This window comes from Cetorhinus maximus, unplaced genomic scaffold (genome assembly GCF_964194155.1).
Source record: "Cetorhinus maximus unplaced genomic scaffold, sCetMax3.hap1.1 HAP1_SCAFFOLD_2901, whole genome shotgun sequence".
In the NCBI taxonomy this organism is placed as follows: Eukaryota; Metazoa; Chordata; class Chondrichthyes; order Lamniformes; family Cetorhinidae; genus Cetorhinus; species Cetorhinus maximus.
Window position 1 is genome coordinate 8,649 of NW_027598832.1, and position 6,302 is coordinate 14,950.

Sequence of the window (6,302 nt, forward strand, 5' to 3'; positions counted from 1 at the left end):
CTCATTGTGGTCACTTCCTGGGTAAACATCAGGACACCGAACATGCCGAAGGGATTGGATACAGCAAAAGTACATAGGCTGGTGTATGAAGGAATTGAGAAGTTGGGAGCAGTATTACAAAGTTGGAGATCTTGTACACGTGTCTGAGTTGGGAGGTTCCTCAGAACGAACTGTTCCGGACAGGAGAGAGACAGGCAAACTGTACTTCTGTCTCTCACCAACTGTCCGTACGCAGAAGGTGTTTTGAATTCTTTGTGAAGTGTGTTGTGGTGTGTTTTCCCAAACCCTCAGTGTGTCTGATCCACTTTACTAATCACTCACAGCAAACTCACATTATGATCAACTTGGGTTAGTTTATTTACATTTAAAACCCGGGGCAGGAATGTTCACAATGTCAACCTCCACATTCACACCCACATACACCCACACACACCCACGCTCACACACACACACTCGCACAAACACACACACTCGCACACAACACTCACACAAACACACATACATGCCTACTCACACACACACTCTCACATTCAAACACACACACACCCACCCACACACATAGATGTATACACGCACATACACACACACACACACACACACAGGTAAACAAATGCACAGACACAGTAATGGAGGATAGAAAAAGGAAACTTTTACAACTATGGATAGTAACAGTACAAGAACCACGGAGATTAAAATAAGTTCACATGATTTACAGAGTCCGAGAAGAAAAAGTCCAAAGAGTATTTCCGATGTGACCGATTTTAATCCTGAGTCCAGTGAGAGCTTACTGCACGCAAATTGAATGCCTCGTTTCTGACATGACAACTATGAAAACACTGTAAGGAGTTGCTTCATTGGCTGCAAAAGCAGGTTGCGGATCATCTGAATTTGTGAAAGTTGCTAGAGAAATGCAGGACATCTGTCCTGTTACATGTCGCTGGATTCCGGCCTGGATTTATAATGGGATTTTCCAATGTCAACCGTCACACTGTCATTCCCGCCTCCTACCACTGGTGGCGCTGCAGAAGGGTTCAACTGGGAGAAAAGGGGAACAGATGAAGTTTCACCTTTCGGACGTGGCCTCGGGCAGTCGGGGATTGTGGGGAAGGGAGGAGGAGCTGGGGATCTTTGGACAATCCTGACACTCTCGTTCTGTGTCCCAGTCTCTCTTCAGGAACAATATTTCTCAATATCAGCTGCCTCGACGCAGGGCAGTGCCCTTTTCTCACAGATGAAACGGAACTGATCGGAACAACTGTAATCATTCCATCCTCTGGTTTTGATACTGGCGCAGTTTTCATTACCATTCCAATTATTCGGTTCACCCTGACCCCATCGAGTAAAACTGGGAATTGGGGAAATAAAAAATACCGATTAAAAACCCGACACATTCCTGCACAGCATCAACAAGATTCCTACAGCTCAGTACAAATCCCAAACTAATCCCACTGTCCCGCTCTCTCCCCATAGCCCTGTACAAATCCCCAGCTAATCCCACTTCCCCGCTCTCTCCCCATAGCCCTGCATCAATCCCAAACTAATCCCACTGTCCCGCTCTCTCCCCATAGCCCTGTATCAATCCCCAAACTAATCCCACTGTCCCGCTCTCTCCCCATAGCCCTGTATCAAACTCAAACTAATCCCACTGACAGATTCTGTCCCCTTCGCCCTGTTCAAATCCCCAAACTAATCCCACTGTCCTACTCTCTCCCCATATCCCTGTATCAATCGCAAACTAATCCCACTGTCTGGCTGTCTCCCCATAGCCCTGTATCAATCCCAAACTAACCCCTGTCCTGCTCTCTCTCCATAGCCCTGTATCAATCCCAAACTAATCCCACTGTCCCGCTCTCTCCCCATAGCCCTGTATTAATCCCAAACTAATCCCACTGCCCCGCTCTCTCCCCATATCCCTGTATCAATCCACAAACTAATCCCACTGTCCCACTCTCTGCCCATAGCCCTGTATCCATCCCAAACTAATTCCACTGTCCCACTCTCTCCCCATGGCCCTGTATCAATCCCCAAACTAATCCCACTGCCCCGCACTCTCCCCATAGCCCTGTATCAATCCCAAACTAATCCCACTGTCCCGCTCTCTCCCCATAGCCCTGTATCAATCCCAAACTAATCCCACTGTCCCGCTCTCTCCCCATAGCCCTGTATCAATCCCAAACTAATCCCACTGTCCCGCTCTCTCCCCATAGCCCTGTATCAATCCCAAACTAATCCCACTGTCCCGCTCTCTCCCCATAGCCCTGTATCAATCCCAAACTAATCCCACTGTCCCGCTCTCTCCCCATCGCCCTGTATCAATCCCAAACTAATCCCCTTGTCCTGCTCTCTCTCTCCATGCGATGCTGGGACCCACCTCACTGGGGTCCCATCCACCCATTTCCAGTTTCCTTCACTCTCTCGATCTGTTAGTCCGATCCAGTAATCCCCAGGATTATTCTCGATAGATTTCTTTATGAAATTCTGCAGCAGATACAATGATGGAATGTGATCAGTTAGTATGACTGCCTTAACTCACACAAACACGCACACACAACTGATACCCAAAATACACCAAACTCTTCCTCAGGAAATTCTCCCTCATTCCCTCTGATTCAATATCGGGAAGACTGAAGCTGTTTTTTTCCATCTCTGTTCCAAACTCCATTCCCAAGTTACCGACTCCATCCTGGGAACTCTCTGAGTCTGAACCAGACTGTTCACAACCCTGGGGTTGTGTTTAACCTGGAGATGGGATTCCCACCTCATATCCACATCGTCACCAAGACGGCCTCTTCCCAACTCCGTAACATCGCCCAGAACCACCCCGGGCTCAGCTCATCGACTGCTGGAACCCTCTTTCATGTAGTGTAGAGGGAGCATTACTCTGTATCTAACCCTGTGCTGTACCTGTCCTGGGATTGTTTGATGGGGACAGTGTAGAGGGAGCTTTACTCTGTATCTAACCCCGTGCTGTACCTGTCCTGGGAATGTTTGATGTGGACGGTGTAGAGGGTGCTTTACTCTGTATCTAACCCCCGTGCTGTACCTGTCCTGGGAGTGTTTTATGGGGACGGTGTAGAGTGAGCTTTACTCTGTATCTAATCCCGTGCTCTACCTGTCCTGGGGGTGTTTGATGGGGACAGTGTAGAGGGAGCTTTACTCTGTATCTAACCCCGTGCTGTACCTGTCCTGGGAGTGTTTGATGGGGACACTGTAGAGGGAGCTTTACTCTGTATCTAACCCCGTACTGTACATGTCCTGGGAGTGTTTGATGGGGACGGTGTAGAGGGAGCTTTACTCTGTATCTAACCCCGTGCTGTACCTGTCCTGGGAGTGTTTGATGGGGACAGTGTAGAGGGAGCTTTACTCTGTATCTAACCCCCATGCTGTATCCGTCCTGGGAGTGTTTGATGGAGACAGTGTAGAGGGAGCTTTACTCTATATCTAACTCCGTGCTGTACCTGTCCTGGGAGTGTTTTATGGGGACGGTGTAGAGTGAGTTTTACTCTGTATCTAATCCCGTGCTGTCCCTGTCCTGGGAGTGTTTGATGGGGATGGTGCAGAGGGAGCTTTACTCTGTATCTAACCCCGTGCTGTACCTGTCCTGGGGGTGTTTGATGGGGATGGTGCAGAGCGATATTTTCTCTCTATCTCATTCTGACAGATGCGTCTGTCATTCTCACCTGTTCCTGTTCTGTATTTATGATGACGAGGTGTGTATTTTGGGATTCACATTGTTGTTTTGCCGAGTCCCAGTTCACTCTCTCCGTTGAGAATTTATAGCAATGATGATTATGAACTTTCCAGCCGTTCGGACAGGGAGACTGCAAAATTATAAAGACTTAATTCAGAGAAATACAATGAATCATTAGGAACTGGAGGAGGCCATTCAGCCCCTCTCGAGCCTGTTACACAGGAACAGGAGGATCCCATTCGGCCCCTCTCGAGCCTGTTACACAGGAACAGGAGGATCCCATTCGGCCCCTCTCGAGCCTGTTACACAGGAACAGGAGGAGACCATTCAGCCCCTCTCGAGCCTGTTACACAGGAACAGGAGGAGGCCATTCAGCCCCTCTCGAGCCTGTTACACAGGAACAGGAGGAGGCCATTCAGCCCCTCTCGGGTATTTTACACCATTCTATTGGATCTGCTCTGTATCTTAACTCCCTCGGTTCCGTGACCCTCCATCCCCAACAACAATCCCTCAATCTCAGTTTTGACGTTTCCCTTTGACCTCCGGCCCCCACAGTTTATTTCGGGGGTGGGGGGAGAGTTCCTGATTTCCGCTCCCCTTTGTGTGAAGAGGTGTTTCCTGATGTCCCCCCTGAACATCCTGGCTCGAATTTTAACCTTCTTCCCGCTTGTTCTCGACTCCCCCTCCCCGGCTCCCCCACAACCCACCGGATCAGAGGAAATAGTTTCTGTCCATCGACCCAATCGAATCTCTTTATTGCTTTAAACGCCTCGGGTCCGGTCGCTGTGGTTTTGTTTGTCGGCCTCAGGCTTCGAGTTTGGCTCACCCGCCTGCACCTTATCCAATCTCCTCAATCTGTCGGACAGACCCCCAGACAGGGGGTGGGAGTGGGGAGACAGGGAGTAGGGGTGGGGAGACAGGGGGTATGGGTGGGGAGACAGGGGGTGGGGGTGGGGAGACAGGGGGTGGGGGTGGGGAGACAGGGTATGGGGGTGGGGGAGTGGAGACAGGGGGTGGGGGGGGAGACAGGGGGTGGGGGTGGGGAGACAGGGGGTGGGGGTGGGGAGACAGGGTATGGGGGTGGGGGAGTGGAGACAGGGGGTGGGGGGGGAGACAGGGGGTGGGGGTGGGGAGACAGGGGGTGGGGGTGGGGAGACAGGGGGTGGGGGTGAGGAGACAGGGGGTGGGGGGGGAGACAAGGGGTGGGAGTGGAGAGACAGGGGGTGGGGGTGGGGAGACAAGGGGTGGGGGTGGGGAGACAGGGGGGAGGGGTGGGGAGACAGGGGGTGGGGGTGAGGAGACACGGGGTTGGGGGTGAGACAGGGGGTGGGGGTGGGGAGACAGGGGGTAGGGGTGGGAAGACAGGGAGTGGGGGTGGGGATGGGGAGACAGGGGGTGGGGGGGGAGACAGGGGGTGTGGGTGGGGTGATGGGGTGGGGGTGGGGAGACAGGGCGTGGGGGTGGGGTGGGGAGGCTGGGGAGGGTGGGGGTGGGGAGACAGGGCGTGGGGTGGGGGTGGGGAGACAGGGGGCAGGGTGGGCAGACAGGGGGCGGGGGTGGGGAGACAGGGAGACAGGGAGACAGGGGGCGGAGTGACGGGGCGGGGGCGGGAGACAGGGGGCGAGGGCGGAGAGACAGGGGATGGGGGCGGGGAGACAGGGGCGGGTAGACAGGGGGTGGGGGTGAGGGAGGGGAGACAGGGGATGAGGGTGGGGAGACAGGGGGTGAGGGAGGGGAGACAGGGGGTGGGGGTGGGGTTGGGTAGACAGGGGGTTGGAGTGGGTAGACAGGGGTGGGGGAGGGGAGACAATGTGTGGGGTGGGTAGACAGGGTGGGGGTGGGGGTGGGGAGACAGGGGGTGGGGGTGGGGAGATAGGGGGTGGGGTGGGGGGACAGCGGGTGGGGAGGCAGGTGGGGGGAGACAGGGGGTCGGGGAGACGGGGTGTGGGGCCGGGGAGACGGGGTGTGGGGCCGGGGAGACGGGGTGTGGGGCCGGGGAGACGGGGTGTGGGGGCTGGGGAGACGGGGTGTGGGGCAGGGAGACGGGGTGTGGGGGCGGGGAGACGGGGTGTGGGGGCGGGGAGACGGGGTGTGGGGGCAGGGAGACGGGGTGTGGGGGCGGGGAGACGGGGTGTGGGGGCGGGGAGACGGGGTGTGGGGCCGGGGAGACGGGGTGTGGGGCCGGGGAGACGGGGTGTGGGGGCGGGGAGACGGGGTGTGGGGGCGGGGAGACGGGGTGTGGGGGCGGGGAGACGGGGTGTGGGGGCGGGGAGACGGGGTGTGGGGGCAGGGAGACGGGGGGTGGGGGTGGGGGTGGGGGTGGGGGTGGGGTTGGGGAGACAGGGGGTGGGGGCGATCCCAATGGGACAGAGTGTGGGATGGTGGGAGAGTGGGGAAGGGGGTGGGGGCTGACAGCACCAACTCACCCGAGTAGTTCCGGAGGACGGCGCAGAAGGATCTTCGGTCCTGGAGCGTCTGTTCAAGGGTCTCGGACATATTCCGGATCTTTCCATTCAGCCCCGTCATGTTCTTGTCCATCTGTAGGACTGAGAGAATCACAGGGTCACAGAACTTACAGGGTCAAAGAACCACAGGGTCTGAAGTGCACAGA

General features: G+C 55.6%; 1 long non-coding RNA gene across 1 annotated transcript; it reads right to left on the reverse strand.

The window, feature by feature from the left end:
• Positions 1 to 627: 627 nt before the first annotated feature.
• LOC144677698 (uncharacterized) lies at positions 628 to 2,481 on the reverse strand. Its single transcript, XR_013575789.1, has 2 exons — positions 2,372 to 2,481; positions 628 to 1,345 (listed from the first exon to the last, which is right to left on the reverse strand). It is a non-coding gene; the product is annotated as an uncharacterized LOC144677698 (long non-coding RNA).
• Between the last annotated feature and the right edge of the window lie 3,821 nt (positions 2,482 to 6,302).